A 16,392-nucleotide genomic window follows, 5' to 3' on the forward strand; every position below is an offset into this window, starting at 1 on the left:
TACTGGTGGTTACTGACTCTTGGCTGTGCCCTGGGTACAGCTTACCAGTCCCAGGGCCAGTGCTCTGTGTAAAGTGGATATGCAAATTAGGCTAATTATAATTGGCTAAGTTAACCTACCTATAAGTCCCTAGTATATGGTAGGGCATGTAGGTTTAGGGACCACAGCATAGGTAGTGCACCCATAGGTGCACTGCTGAGGTGCCCAGTGTCATCATTTTAAAGGCAGGCCTACCTTGCTGACTGCTTTTAAATTAAAGTTATATGCAAATTCAACTTTGGAATTAAAAGTAGTTCCAAAGTCTTAAACTGCCTTATTTTTATATATACGTCACCCCTTAGGTGTGCCCTATGTGCCCCTAGGGCTGGGTGCCATGTAACTATAAGCAGGGACCTTATAAAAATAGTTTTATCAGCCCTGGTGAGGTAAAATCAGCCAAATGTGTTTTTCCCTCATTGTAGTAAATGGCCTTCATAGGCTAGAATGGGGAGACTTTATTTTAATTTTTAAAGTCCCCTTAAATGATGGATACCAAGAGTTTGGTATCAAATTAACTGTTATAATAAATCCCACAACTTCCAGTTGTTGGATTTAATATAACTTGTTCAGGTAAAGAGTTTTAAACTTCACCTGAAAAGTTGCCAATTTCAGCCCTGCATTGTTTTTGCTGCTGTGCCCTGATTGGCCAGCCTCTGGCAGCCTGGCCAGGCTGCATTGATGAGGTGTGAAGTGGCCTGGCTTCACACAAAGAGATGTGCCTGTGGGAGGGAATTTCCCCTCAGCAGATGGTGAGGCAGGAAGGGGGAGGGCTGCCAAACTGGTCTTCAAAGGCAGAGAAGGACATTTGGAACAACCCAGCAACACCCCCACATCCTGCAACCCGAGACAACTAGGTGCCCTCTTGATTAGATTAGGAGAGGGCAGGAGAGAGGTGTGTTTATGATTTTTAGCCACACCAGTGGGTGGGCTCAGCCAGATGTAACCTCCAAAAATCAGATTCAGCCAGGATGAATTTTTTAAGAATGTTGCCTTCTGGGATTGATTTTTTCCACACATCCCAGAAGTGGTCATCACAGGGGGAAGGACCCTGCACCTGATTTGAGAATTGGGACCCCCCTGTTTTTCACTCAGGAGCAAGGATAAAACTGGCAGACCTGCACCCACACCTCAGGTCCCCATCAGATTCCAACAAGGAAGAACCAAAGGAGAAGAAGGACTGCCCTGCTGCACCCCTGGCCTGCACCTGGAACCTGCACTCAGAAGGACTGCACCAGCTGCACACTTGGGCTTCACCACAAGAAGGACTTTGCCTGGCTTCAACTGGTTCAAGGAGGGACTCCCTGTTTGCGACAGGTGAAAAATTGCTAACCAGAGACCCCTGCACCAACTCCTGAAGAAATCAACCAGCTGACCACTGCCCAGTGGCCAAAAAGGAGTTTGCGCCAGATGCATTCTGGGAGTTGTAGTCCGCACCCCCAAGGATCATCTCAGAGCTTCTGGTCCCTTGGGGTGAGCTGTGGACCCCAAATGAACCTTAAAAGAACATCTGGGAGAAGCCCCAGAAGTTTGGAGAAGTTTGGAGAACTTTTGAAAAAAAGCTCCATAGAGGGACCGACCCGCCGCGGCAACTCTAGCCGGCTTGCCTCAACCGCGACCCAGCCTGATTTGCAGGTTCGACCCGGTAAAGAAAATCTCCAAAAAAGAGACTAAGTCCGAAGGTAAAAAGTTGACCGGGACCTCCCAGCCAGCGTATCCGAGGAGAGCTCCAGGGACGTCGGATCAAGATCCAGGTTTACCCTGGTCGAAGGATTTTCACCTCAAAAAAACGACAAAGTCCGAAGGTTAAAAATCTCCACCGAGGATTCCCGCGACGCGTATCCGGAGAAGGGCTCCGGAGAAGGGCTGGCAGGTTCGTTCCGCTGAAGAAAATCTTCAGAAAAACGACTAAGTGTGAAGGTAAACTTTTGACCGAGGCCTCCCGCGAGCTGTAGCCGAGCAGGGCTCCATCGCAGTCGGCCTTAAACTTTGACTTTGCCCCAGTCGAGGTGCAACCAGATGACCCGATTGGTGCTTTTTGTTTCTAGGCGCTAAAAAAACAATAATTCTTTAAAAATTCATATCTCCGGTTCCCCTTATCCAATTTTATTCGTTTTTGTGTCATTTTAAAGATAAAAAGATAATCAATTTTTATGAATTGGTTTTGGATTTTTAAACTGTTTCCTGTGTTTTATTTAATTACTGTTTTGTGATATTTGAATGCTTTACACTCTGTCTCCTAAGCTAAGCCTTGTCGCTCGTTGCCAAGCTACCAAGTGTTGAGCTGGGTTTAATTTACTGAGACCTAACTGGACCTAAGTGGAGGTTAGTGGCCTATTGCTAAGTGTAGGTACTTACCTGCCCTTCCCAATAACCCATTTTCCAACAATAACCAAACACAACACCAGCTGAACTCACTTGTAAAAGCTGACCCCCTTTTCAAGACCTCCGCCACTGGAAAAAGTGGCATCTAGCAAGCAAGCAACAGTCTGCCTATCGACATAACCATTGATGTCAAGAGGCCAAAGAATTAGCAAGGTCCATGCAACATAACAAAACCTAATATATAAAGCGCTTTACTGGCTGGTGAAGATATGTAACTATTACGGTGGCATGGAAGACAGACATTTATAAAAGATTGGAACACCTATGCCATTGCTATTGCCCAATCTGTTTAGTCAATGGTTGCCCTTTGAAAACTTGTGAAGTCTGACAAACCTGCGCAGTTTCAAAATAAAGATTTGCCAACTTTGTAAGTTGTGAAGCTAACACAGTTTAAAAGAAAAAAGACATGAAAGAGGCCTTGTGCTGCTCATCTTAGGTATCAATAGCCACTTACCCTCTTAAGGTGGTGCCTGGTCCCTATTGAATAAAACCTCAATTTCTGCAGTCTTAAATTTAACAATCCTTTTTATATCAAAGTGTTTATTGCTATTACTTCGAATCAATCCAGCAACCCTTTGCATCTCCTTCAAAAATAATAATTTGTCTTGTTTTGGCTCAGAGCCTCTAGGTAATTTAACTTTAAAGCACACAATTTAAATCAAACATTTAAGACTCTGGTCATTTGTACAGCCACTTCAGCGTTCTGAGATAACTATCAAAATAATTTGACTCCCAAAATGGCAACCTCCTACCATATCCAGCAGCAGCTTCTCCGTTAGTGCAGAAGAGCGCCGCCCCCCCCCCCCCGCCTGCAGCAGCCGCTGCAAACCTTTAACAACCAAACTATAGTAAACTGTGTTTATTTCCATTTGGCTGTTAAAGGGGAGGGGCCATGGGGTATCACGGGGATGAAGGGAGTGCACTGTGCACTCCCTTCAGTGTGCATTTGTGTTTGGCTGTCCGTCTTGGGCTGGCCAAACACATGCGCAGTAGGCTCTCTCCAGCCCGGCACTGTATTGCCCGGCTGGAGAGAGCCTGCAGTCTTCCAGTCTGCCTGGGAGTGCCCTGGCTGTCCACTCCCAGCCAATCCTGATGCTGCTTTGAGCAGCGTCACGACTGGCTGCAGGCTGTGCCTGGAGGGATTGAGGAAAAGAGGAGCGGCTGTGCAGCAGCAGAGAGGCAGGTAAGTTTTTATTTTTTACTTTTTTTAAATTTTATTATTCACCCACTCTTCTCCCCCTCCCGCACCACATGCCGTCCTACCCCCCAACACGCCCCGCCCCTTTTAATCCCTGTGAACCGCGACTGGCCATATCCTTCTCCCACTAGTCAGTACATCAGTCACTTTGGTGCAGGTGAAGGATGGGCAGGAATGATCATTCCGTTCTGAGCCTCATGGCTAGCACAATTACTGCTGCAAGAACACCGAGTGGCTGATATGTTAGCAAGGACGTATTTCTATTCTTTCCTTGACGCCTCCATGCTTCTTGAGCTAAGAAGAAGATTATTTGTTCTCCTGATGGGGAGCATGCAGAGTGTTTTGTGTTCATTCGTGTTCTTTGTCACATAAACCCGATGTGACTCTGACCACGTGATTTTGGAACTCCCGTATTATCCTTATTGATGTGTGTGATAAAGGGTGAAAGGCTGTTTCAGTAACAAGACCCTAATTAACTTCTGAAAGTATGATCAGTAACTTCCGGGTGTGAAGAAGCACAGCTTCCTGTACATCGCAATGAAAATAATCAAAAAGTAGAATAATAACAGTTGTCAGTGACAAGTTGGAGGTGATAAGAACAAAAAATATGCATTGAGAATAAAAAGTATTTTATTACATTTTTTTGTTCAAAGTAAATGCCAAAAGGTCCAAATTCACAGAAAACAAAACTTGCCATGAATTCCCAGGTCGACAAATGTTTCCCTGTCTGACTCCTGGCTTTCGGTGATATGTAGAATTAAGTCAGGACTACTGCAGCAGCAAAATCTTTGTGAAACTAACCCAAAGCGTTTTAGTGTTTACGCTACACATTGGAACATCAACATATTTATAATATCCCAAAGACCTGCGAGTTAATAGTTTGTTCTCAAGATCTTCTGCACTGTTCATGTATATAAAGGTAGAATATTATAATCTTGGTGACCTTACATTTCACATTGGCAGATTGTGGGTCTCAATTGTCATTGGCAGCGGCATTATATTCATGTTTTCAGACTTTTGCTTTATGCCTAGAGATGATGCCAGGACACACATTTGAAGCATTTTCGTTTTAATTAGCATTTTACCATTTTACGAAATAGCCCTCACAAATCCTTACTTTCCGATGTACTCATTGTTGAGATAACAACTAGAAGTTTTCTTTTAAATCCATTTATTTGTACATTTTATTCCGATACAGCCCGACTCCATCAACCTATGTCTACTCCCTTTCCTTCCCTCCACACATCTCTCACCACATTCTACATTCCGCATTCTACATCATCATTCATACCCCACAATCTAAACAAACCCAGTTTCAAACAAAACTACCCATGATGTATGCAACACATCCCCCTTCATAGAAATAGAGACACATTGCATAATAGTCAACATAGCAATTACAATAAATACTTTCTATGGAACACGTACTTACTAACATTTCACTATATACACTGAAACCTATGAAAACAAAATTACATAAAGATATGAACAGACAATGAACTACACATTACATTCATAATCTTTTAACCATTTAGATCAGATTTTTTTCCTACCATATTTACTGACATCGGTGTGAGCCCTCAACCTTCCCTTCTCATTGCTAGAAGATTGGACGCCAATACCAGTCCCTTGTTTTTGCTTAGTGGGATCCTGGATCCTGTTCCCTTGCATGTCTCTCTCCTTATCAATCCTCTGTATCCCTTGTGCCTTATTACTAATCACTTCATCCCTCAACCAAGTATTTTCCTGTGCCCCATTTATGTTTCAACCTTTATATGGTGCTACCCTACTCACATGCCATACTCTTCAATCTCTTAGTAAAACAGAGTTGCACAAAACGTTTTTTAACCATTAGAGGTGGATAAAATGTTTCTTCTCCTTTAACTTTAAAACCAGGAATCTTCACTCTAACATAATCTCCCACGTACTTCTACTTGTTTGCATTTAGGTTTTGCATCTTCCAATTCCTTAGTATGGTTCTGTTTGATACTTCTATTTCTCTTGACCACATCTGAAGACCAATCTCTCCTTCTAGACCTAGTCATCCAACCTGCATTATCCTTACCCAGCGGAACACTCCCTCTCATTTCGAAAGGACTACGCTCCATGATATTACTAGGTGTAATTCTATATGTCCATGCTGTTTTCCATTTCTCCTTTTTTACATGGTAAATCTGCACTGTTGGCTAGCTGAATAGCATTTTTAGGACCCTGTTAAAACGTTCTACTGCTCCATATCCATCTGGGTGATAAACTGATGCGGTATTGTGTCTTATCCCATTTCTTTTCATAAACATCTCAAAATCTCTGGACATAAATTGAGGTCCATTATCCATCAGGATAACCTTAGGTAGCCCTTCTCTAACAAATCTTTCATCCAAAAAATTACACAATAGTTGAGGAGTCAATTTTAGTAGTGATCTTTATCCCTGGCCATTTTGATAAATTATCCATTAATATCACAATATACCTGGCATCCCCACTCTCATAAATCGGTCCCGCACCACCTCTGGTGACAGCTCTCTTCTCGCTACAGCACTGCACCGAGGTGACGGCCCTAGTTTTTCACTGTGGCCCTCACCTGGCAAGGGGCTTCATTTCAGACACACACACAGGCAGCCTGATTGATGCGATGGTCAGATGGAGCCGAATCTCACTCTGTTTTCCTGTGATACACTTGGCAGGATCCTTAATGGACCTCGCTCCTTTCAGGCGCTCTCCTCCTTACTAGGATCTCTTGCTTTTGGTCAGACAGAAGCTGGTGCTCCAGACACTAGTTGGGTGTTCATGATTCTCCTGGGTGATGTCCCCACATCCAGCATGGAAGACTGGCAGACCCTTAGTCCCCAGCCCTGGTCACAACTGTTAGAATGTGTGTTGCGCTTCCCCACACTGATATACACCTTCAGTTTGACTATTTGGGAGTCTCAAGCTCCCCTTTTTATGGTCTGGCTCGACAGTTCAGCTGTCGTCAGACAATAAACTGAGCATCACCAGACAGGGGCAGGGGCTTTGGATTTGCACACATTTTGGGAGTCAGGAGTGTATATTTGATTGGTCAGAACTTGCATTCCACTAAAAGGTGCTTTCCCTCCACACACAGCTGAAAACATTTTGCTTATTTATCCAGTTGCCTGAGCTTGAACTTTCAGGGGCACACACAGCATTGTAATTTTGTAAAAGTGTCTCAGATAACTAGATAGTTTATGATGTTCGTCTTCCTCAGGCAGAAGTGCAGATCGGAGGAGGGCAGCCATGAGGAACGTATTGAAGTCCCACCACCCTTCCCTCCTTAATTAACTTTACACTTCAGAGGGCAGATCTGTTTTTGAGCACAGTATAGGTTACCCAGGACTACATTAATTTACATGGATTTTTATGTCTAGCTTGACAGTGTAACTGTTACCTGATTGTATGTGATAAAAAAACAAACTTTCATTATAATACTGTGAGAGAGGCTAAAGCTCGGTCTACATGTTGGATCCCTTGAGTACATTATATGATTGGGTCAAACTTTTGTGCTTTTGCTAAAAAGACTGCTTGTGTATCACTTTTTGGCCTGTGATAAAGTTAATACTGGATACATGACTAAAATTGGTTATGGGGGCAAGCCAATGACCATGGTTATAGGCCTGATATGGCTATAAATGTTATGATAAAGACACTAGACCTGACATATTTTTTTATGAAAGCATATGTTAAAGTCAATAGGCATTTACGTGTTGATTATTAGTACTCTATATTAAAGCCTACTGATAGGTATTTTGTTGCATGGGATCTCACAGATTATCAAAGTAGGCAGTGGTTTTGGTGTTGGTGCCTCTGTGTGACAAACCATGGATATAGATGGTTTGCTCTGTGAGAATCCTTGTTGGTCTGTCTTAGAAAAGACAACATTTTGCTTATACAACTGTATTCCTTTCTAATTGCATGACTGTGTGTCCGATGGTTGCATTGTAGAAGAGTTTATGTTCACAATTGAGGCCTGAGTTGGTTATGGTGACAAGCTGTAGGCCTGATTGGTGCATTAGGAAATGTTATGTCTTATGTCATAGTTCTGGTCTGACTAATATGAAAGGCAGTCTAGCTTATTGTGAAAAACATTTGATAAAGACAGTAAGACTTTAACAGTTGGTTGTTATCATATTGTGTGACAGGCCATGAACATGTATTTTGTTACTCACAGATTACTATGGTAGGCAGGGGTTTTGGTGTTGTCCTCCCAACTGGACAAACCCTAGGGGTTTTCACTGTGATGATTCTTGTTAAGCCCTATTGAGAGAGGAGGAATAGAGCTGTATTATTCTAAATAATTGTAATTTTATAACTATACGTGATGGTTGCCAGTTTATGTGTACTTGAATAGGCCTGTGTTGGGTAAGGTTTAAAGTCAGTGGTAAAGGGAAAAGGCTTCATCAGTTCATTGGGAAAGTTGTGCCAAATTTCATAGGTTTGAGCTACTTTTTATGAAACATTATAAATAGGGGTGGGCATAGCTCGCGTAATTTGCTGTAGTGAAGTTATGCGAAAGGACAGCAAATTATGAGAGTGTACACAGAATTATATGGGCAGTGTGACCCAGAATTTACTGTTAATTATCAGCTCAGAATGCACCTTTGCATCCTAAATGGATCAGAGGATACATTTTGCTCAAAGATAATAGTGCTAAATGCAACAAAACATGAAGCAGGAGCCGCTTGTGCTAAGTTTGTTGTTCTTGTGCTGCTACAGTAGAATCTGTGTGCCATATTACTCATAATTACACAAACTGGCCTAATTGTGTAATGTTCTGTAATTCTGCATCAAAAGAGTAAATTAAAATTACAGAAAGTATTCTGATTGCTCTTGCTTAATTAAAGGTTCACTTTGGACTTGTTATACCAAAGCCATTTAGCCTCCGCTGCTTATTGTGAAAAACATGTATTACAGACAAAAAGCCTTTGAGGAATGGTTGTTATTACACTGTGCTAAAGCCAGTAGACAGATATTTTGTTACCTGGAATTTCCCAGGGAACCATACTAGACATGGATTTTGGTGTTGGTGATTTACCAAACAAACAGTGGGAATAGAAGATATGCACTACAGTACTCATTTTCAGGCTCTCTTTGAAGCAATAGCATTTTGTAATGCCAACTGTAATTTTGTGTACATTTGTAATTTTATGACTCTATACCGGAAGGTTAGCTTGCAGAAACTTTACGCTCAGTACGATAGGATTCGGTTGGTTATGGTGACAATGGTAAAGGCTACCGTTTTGGTTCCCGCTCTAACAAACCATGGGTATAGAAAATTTGCACTGTGAGAATCCCTGATCAGTCATGTTAATGAGAGAGTTTTGCTTTGCAAACTGTAATTTCCTATTCATTTGTAATGTTATCACCTTGAGGCTGATGGGTACATTATAGGAAAGTTTATGCTCAGTACCATAGGCCTCAGTTGGTTATGGTGAAAAGACAATTATAACAGCAAAAGGCTTGATTGGAGTGCAGGGAAATGTTGTGCCAGATGCCATAGGTCTGCCCTGAGTATTATTACAACTTATCATAAAGGCAGTAGGCTTGGCTTACTTATTGTGAAAAACATATGGTAAATCGAGTTAAAATAGTAAACTGCTGTCATACTATGATACAGTCAGCAGAACAATATTTTCTCACATGTAATCTAACAGTTTACCATAATAGGCAAAGGTTTTGGTGTTGGTTACACCCACTCTTACAAACCTAGGGTGACGAATTTCACTTTGCTGATTCTTGTTAGGTCCTACTGAGAGGAGTTGTATGTTGCTTTTCTAACTCTAAATGTGCACACATTTGTAAATGTACAATTGTATGCATGATAGTTGCATGATAATGCACACTGCAGTAGGCCTGTGTTGTATATAATGTCAAGACATTGTCAAAGGCTAGAGGCCCTATCAGTTTACTGGGAGACGTTATGTCAGATTCCTTAGGTGTGATCTGTTTATAAGGAAAAAGTATCAAAAAGCAATAAGTTCTTACTTATTGTGAAGAGCAAGTGCTAAATGCAAAATGATTTTAAGAATGAATCATTTCGCCATCCTTAAGCCTTTGAGGCAAGTATTTTGTTGAATGGAATCTCACAGATTACCTTAGTAGGCAAGGGCTTTGGTGTTAGTGACCCACCCGGAACAAACCAGGGGGCTAGACAATTTACACTATGGTAATCCTTATTATGCTTTATTAGTAGAGATTTTTTTTATTATTTTGAAAATTGCATTTTGCACATATTTTAAATATTATTATTATTATGGTATGCCTTATGGGTGCCTTGTAGGAAGGCTTATAACGAACATAGTAGGTCTGAGTTGACTATGGTGATTAGCCAGTGATATCAGAGAGAGGCTTGGATGGTTCAGCAGGAAAAAAAAAAATCATATGCCATAGATCTGAATTGTTCATCATAACAAGTTATGATAAATGCAGTGGGCCTGACATATTGATTGTGAAGGCATATGTTAAAATCAATAGGTATGTAAAGGTCAACTGTTATTTCTCTGTTTTAAGTCTCTGGGTGGGTATCTTTTTTAATGGAATGACTCAAAATGCCTTTGTTGTAAAGGATTTTGGTGTTGGTTACCGAGTCTGACAAGTCCAACAGGGAGAAGATTTGCAGTGTAATAATTCTTGCTAGAATCTCTTCTAACCTGTCTGCCAAAATACTGTAACAAAGAAAATCATGAAATAATACATACATCCTAATATGTAAATATATGTCCAAATAGGTACACATATGTTTTTTGGGTGAGCTTTGTTCTGACACTAGTGTGTCTGAGTGTTACTTACACTCTGCTTCCATCAATGACAGTGTATTGCTGAGATAATGGTTAAGTCCACATCAGTCACTGACTTTCTTGTACTGTGAATGACAACATTTTTGATCACATGTGTAGATCCACCTGAAAATTAGTGTGCTTCAGTGTTTAGGGCTGGTTGGTCATGCCTTTTGTTTTCATTGTCCTATTTTGATAGTTTCCTTTTGTTTCACTGCTTGTTTTCATTTTTATATTATTATTACTTAAGATGATGCTATGCCTGCCCAGGTAGCGTCAATAGGTCACTTGCTTACCGCTCATTTCATCTACAGTTCAACATCACATTTGACCACTTCCTCTAAACCAGGAAACCATGATGAAATGTTGATGTCCACCATACTTTATAATTTTTACAATTCTAACATGGACAACTTATTGGTTCTAAATAAGGGAAACCATGCTCGAACTTTAAATCAATGATGGACTATTTATGATACATGTAAATGGACACCCACTGTGTTTAGCTTCAATATTGCAAGCATATGCTCACCATGTTTAAACAGCAGCAGGTTTTCTTCTTCCTACCAGTATTATTCTAATTTTTTGTGCATATGTTGTTGAATTTTTGTGTGTTGTATTGTAATTGTGCCTGAGGGTAAATGCAAGAGTGAGTCAGAGGATGAATGAATGAATGCATGAGAGCAGAGATGAGTGACAGAGTACATGTATGATGACCTATTAAGTGCTAAACCCATTAGTGACTCAAGTGGCACTTTCATCCATAAGCCAGACCTATTGGCGTTGCCATTGCATACATGAATGTGATTTTGTGACTCTGTCTTTGAAGTTTGTAGTCTTCGGGTTGCTCACTATGAAATGCCAATTCTTCTGTATTGCTTTTCCTCCAGAGAGCAATCTATCACAGCTGGATGTCTTAAAAACTGATAGATCCAAGCACAGACCATAGGAGTGGCTAATGGACCACACCTGGCATCGGCCTCAGTGATATGTGTATCAAAGGGTTGCCAAAGCACCCCTACCCTACTGTTTATAATTCCCTTATCTGCCTGATCCCCTTCCTGAGATGTGCCCAGACCCTTTGATCACTAACCTTGTTTAGAACCAAATAGGCTCTTTTGGAGTGTATTGAAGAGCCTAGCTCTCCCTTCATCCTGTGTGTCCCACCCAACTCACAGGAATGCAGCAATCCAAAAATCTGTCTGGGGGCTCCTCTGCCTCCACATGTTCCTACAGCAAGCCAAGGGAGTTCCAATAAGGGACCCACAGTTCTCCTACACTCTACCTCTCACAGGCACTCATGCTTCCTTAGTGCTGCATGCAAACATGTGTGTCACCCACAACATACTGTACATCTCCCAGGCACACATACATACCAGCATGGTGCACTGTACCTGGCACATGCTGTCAAAATTTGCTGTAGCATGCTGGTCCATGGATAATCCAGTGTGGTGCACTCAACCAGACACTCGTGGTCTTCCTGTATGGTAGCACACTTTGACTCATGTACATACAGGTGTGGTGCACTCAAGTAGGCACATGCTGTTTCCATGCATTGCAGCACACTCAGCTCACATATATGCAGGCATGGTGCTCTCAAACTGGCACTCACTGTCCCCATGTTTTGTAACACACTCTAGCTCACCTACACACTGTGACTGTGCACTCAACTAGTACTTGCTACCTCCATGTACTGTAGCAAACTGTGGCTCATGTACAATAGGCTTGTGTGGGGAGCTCTGGTCTGCTGGCGGAGCTAGCAGAGTTTTTGGAACTCTGCTTGGAGTACAATGTAAGTTCAAATACTCCACTAACCATGCCAGCGGAGCTCACCCGGGGGCGCTGCAGCCAGTATGGGCTGCATAGCGCAAGTGCAGACAGTCTGCGCTTGCGCTGTGCAACCCATAACTGTTCTACAGTGTGCACCGTAGCACAGAGGGAAGCAGCCGCTGCAGGGAGACTCGTCACCGTCGGTTGACAAGGTAAGGAGGACCAAAAGGAAGACACAGGTAAGTCCTCATCTCTTTTTTATCATTATTTGTGCACACTGGTGCACAAACAAGGACTGGAACAGCAGCTTTTTACTGCCTATGGCCCTGACTTGAATTCAGGCCAGGGCCTTGGAAGTGAAAGCTGCTGTCTCAGGCCTCTTGTGCACCGGCCTGACCTGTATGCACTGCACACAGGGCAGGCTAGTGCACAAGAGCCCTTACAGCTATCACTGCCTACGGCCCTGGCCTGAATTCAGGTCAGGGCCATAAGCAACGAAAGAAAGCTACATTTCATGCCTGTTGTGAACCGGCCTGGCTGGTGCACAACAGGCCTGAAACAGCAGCTTTCACTGCCATGGCTCTCCACGGAATGTGCCCGGTCTCTGAAGCGCTAAGCAGGGTCGGACCTGTCTGACCTTGCTCCACCCTGCCTAGCACATCCGAGATCAGGTGCATTCAGGACTCAGTGGGTCATCAAGCTCCACCTCTGCGGAATTCCACTGAGTGTTTTTTCCAACTCTGCAGAATTCCATGAAGTCTAACTCTGTGAACTCCGCCCAGGCCTAATGTACAAGCAGTTGTGGTTCACTCAAACAGGCACTTACTGTCTCTCCACATCTGTCCTGATGTAGGCCAAGGCCGAGCTGAGCACACAGCCACTGAACTTCCAATAAGTTTTTCACTAGGCTCCACTCCTATGGTATAGCTCAGTAGGCATGGCCATATTACTTCATTTTATAATATGAAAAAGATATGCTACCACTACTGCTCGTGTGCTACTCAGCTCCTGTTGAGGTCAACAGCTATCACATTTACGAGAGTGGTTCTTGGTACACTCTTTCAGGTCTAACCAGACCGAAATCCATCACACAGGTCTAAGTCATGGCGCACACACATGATCCATGTTTGCCCAGACCATAAATTTGTTATCAAGGATCTTAACATTGCTGCAGCTCGGGTGTTTAGGGCATGGATACATTTCTGTCACCATGCGAGGGACTTTTCTGTCCAAACAAATACCATGATTATTTAGATAGAATTTAATGTGATCCTAAAGTGCATCACAATTACAGCGGATCACTTTATATCACAGTATCAGATCCAGAGCAGTTGCCATCTGCTTACGCATTAGTTAGTCCTGTATTATACCTCTGAGGATTAATCAACAGAGCTTTCTTTAAGTATAAGTTCACATGTGCCTAGGGAATGTTATGGTTCACACCGGAGTACATAACACAAGATTCACAGACAGTGAAATCGACGTAATGTTAGAGTGCAAGCAGCATCTATGTTTGTGTAAGGTATGCAACTCATACATATGGTGCACCCACATATACACACAAACCCACGTAGTTTTGACATTTGATGAGCCCAGTGGGTGTCTCCAGGGGGAGTTAGTGAAGTATTCACATAATTTCAGCGTAGATAAAATGAATAGCCATTTAATTGTAATCTTGAGGCTGTTCACAAACTCTTGCTATGCACTCGCCATAATTATTGCAAGTAGTCAGTATCTAAATCGGCCTGGCTGAAGTAAGTTTAGTAAGTGTACCAAAGTAGTCCTTTTGCGTAAGAAGGGGAGGCATTTCGTGAAAAATCCATTTATAGTAAAAAAAAAAAAAACAAGAACTGCACTTTACAATTCTCCCAGCCCTACTCATCTGCGCTGTGTGCAGTACGAAAATTACAGCCACGCAAGCAAAGTAGAATACAAGTGGATAGATACAATTGAATCCCATATATAGACCTTTAAATTATAAATGGGGTACGCCCTGTTTACATTGGCCACATCCCTTTCAGTGTCCCACACGTGTTTCATCCCACTAAAAGCACTGACCATACATATGTATATATGCATGAAGGCATCCGTACTATATGCATGAATAAGATGCAAATGTACATAAATGTATGAAACACTCAGACACTACAGTCATCACTATATACATAAATTACGCTTGCCGTTCACACGGGTTTTCTATCTATTCCCCTTGGACTGTGCGTGCTGTGCTGAGCTCGATGAGCACGGACAGATCCACCTGGCCTGCTTTGCAGAAACTTGGCTTATGTTTAGTTGTAGATGCTCTTGCATGTGTAGCTTCTCGTTGCATGCTCTAGAGTTTTGCTCCGCGTTGAGTAAAGAAAAATGGGCCGTAAGAATGCCCTTGCTAGCTTTGATACCAGCGTACCTGAAGGTCGTAACTCGAGAAAACTCAAAATAAACGCATCCTACTGGCCATACTGTCCGGGGGATGAGGGCTGGCAGTCGTGAAAGGCATAACTGACTGAAGGTGTTATTTTGTAGGTGAGCAAAGGCGCCTCGTTAAAAGATCACGCTCTTGCAGTTTACGTTCCAGTTGCAGCTGTGCCACAGCCACCTGCCAGCTGCGAGTGCAAGTGGTGAAAAGAAAACATGACACCCTCCCTATTTAGAAAAAGCCAGAGGCGCAATTGATTGTCTTCAGCACGTGTGCGGTACTCCCTTAACTTCTGTCGAGACCTGTACGGAATGAGAGAAAGGGCCCATGGTGAACCTCGGGGGTCAAAAAAAGGGCGTGCCCTCCGCCATTATCGTTAGCTCGAGTTGCCGCTCTATCCTTTGTTTTTCCATGCAGAGAGGCTGTAATTCATTGCAATACCCTAAGAATGAAAGAGAGAATATGTCTTACATTTCAGTGTGCATGTTATTGAAGCAGCAGAATCTTGTGCAGCATGCTGGCTTTCCGTGACATACTGTTCTTCATGTTTCTGTTGGTATTATTTGCACTAAGAGACTCTGGCGATCTAATAATTCCATGTTTATCTCATTGGTAACCTGTTTTGTTTCGTTTTCAACGTCACTACTTGTGTATTGAGTGAAAATGTGTGAATTACCCTGACCGGTCATACCGGAATGAATTGTCTGATTGAAATCTACCTTTAACCGCAGAACGTCTTTTTGTTTCACCTCGTTACCCGGGTGCTGTATCTCTTTTTTTTTAGTATTTTGTACTATTAGTTCTTGCTTCCAAACTGTGGAATCAACCTCCAGTGAATATTCTTTGATCATTATTGGTGTCCGCACTAAAATAAAATCTAAAAAAAACACTTAGCAAAAAACACTCAGCAATCTGAAGAAAAAAAACGTGCACACTTACACGATGTTTGTCTCGCGCCCAGAATCGAGTTCTCTGACTTGTTTATCTTCTAATGTAAATTTGTACTTATTTAGCTCATGTAACAACGCTTGAAAAAAATATATATATAAACATAAATAATAGTCCTGGAGTAGTGAGAGAGTTCAGGTTGAGACCAAACTATAGAAACCTGGGTGTGAGGGGAGGCAGGGCTTGGTGGATCACGTCAATGAGACGGTGACAGGTACCTTACTCTCTGCACATTTGTCTTCTGATTATTTTTTATTTGAAACACAAGAAAAAATATGATTTACCCCGAATCATACACTTTCATATTAAGTGTTGAGCTGGGATTAAAAGTGAGGTTGCAGTTTCCAAGGTCCGGAATTTAGTTCCTAGAGCACATTTACCTTACATAAAACGTCATTCCTATTACCACAGACATTACAAATAGTAAGTTGTATAGAGTATAGTTTAACTAACGTTAACTCGTTAATAAAGTTAAAGAAACACCTATTCTCACATACTGAGTTAATCATTTAAAAGACGTTATAAAAAATGACAGCAGGAAAAAAAGGAGATTGTAGTTTGACAGAATGTGATTTAAATCGCATTGCACCTGGTCATGTCTGTCACTGATATCACCAAGAAGGATGGTTGCACTTTTGAAGGTAGCATTACATGGTAGACATTGCTTGTCGTTTGCACGTCACTAGTGTCTTATTTATACTTCAGGGTTACTACCAGGCAGCTATGTTTCCACAAGGCCGTTATTTGGAGGTCAGTAAATTCACGAAAGAGGGTTTGTAATACATTATATTTTTTCACCGAGACACAAAAAACGTATATTAAGACATGGTTTACGTGAAAGTACTGGG

At 42.1% G+C, this 16,392-nt stretch overlaps 1 long non-coding RNA gene across 1 annotated transcript in view; it reads left to right on the forward strand.

Moving 5' to 3' along the window:
* The first annotated feature begins 3,438 nt into the window (after positions 1 to 3,438).
* The window catches only part of LOC138296140 (uncharacterized), a 173,473-nt gene continuing 160,519 nt past the window's right edge, over positions 3,439 to 16,392 (forward strand). Inside the window, exon 1 of the long non-coding RNA XR_011203771.1 lies at positions 3,439 to 3,604. This is a non-coding gene — a long non-coding RNA (uncharacterized lncRNA). The remainder of the gene's footprint in view (positions 3,605 to 16,392) is intronic.

This window comes from Pleurodeles waltl, chromosome 5, assembly GCF_031143425.1.
Source record: "Pleurodeles waltl isolate 20211129_DDA chromosome 5, aPleWal1.hap1.20221129, whole genome shotgun sequence".
Classification (NCBI taxonomy): Eukaryota; Metazoa; Chordata; class Amphibia; order Caudata; family Salamandridae; genus Pleurodeles; species Pleurodeles waltl.